A 385-nucleotide genomic window follows, 5' to 3' on the forward strand; every position below is an offset into this window, starting at 1 on the left:
CATCGGCCCGTTTGTCCTGGTCCCGCCTCTGCTCCACCCTCCGGCCTCGGACCGCCCCTGCCCGTTCCGGAGCCATGGCCACGCCCCTGCCTGTCCTCTGGGTCTTGGTCCTGCTTCTCGCTCGGGCCTGGCCCGGTACCGATGAGGTCCTAGCCTTAGGCCCGCTCCGTCTGACGGGACTTCTCCCCACCCCTGTCCAGTCCTGGGTCGCCCCCGGTCTCCCCTGCTTCGGTTCCTCCTTTTCCTGGACCGAGGGGTGCGCCTGAGCCCACCCTCGGTTGCTCCTCCCTCTGGATCCGGCCCCTCCCCTCTCCCACGTGCCCTACCTTGGCCCCGCCCCTCCAGCTCTGGCTCCACCCCCTCCAGCCACGCCGCCCGGGTGAGT

This window comes from Myotis brandtii, unplaced genomic scaffold (assembly GCF_000412655.1).
Source record: "Myotis brandtii unplaced genomic scaffold, ASM41265v1 scaffold407, whole genome shotgun sequence".
NCBI lineage: Eukaryota > Metazoa > Chordata > Mammalia > Chiroptera > Vespertilionidae > Myotis > Myotis brandtii.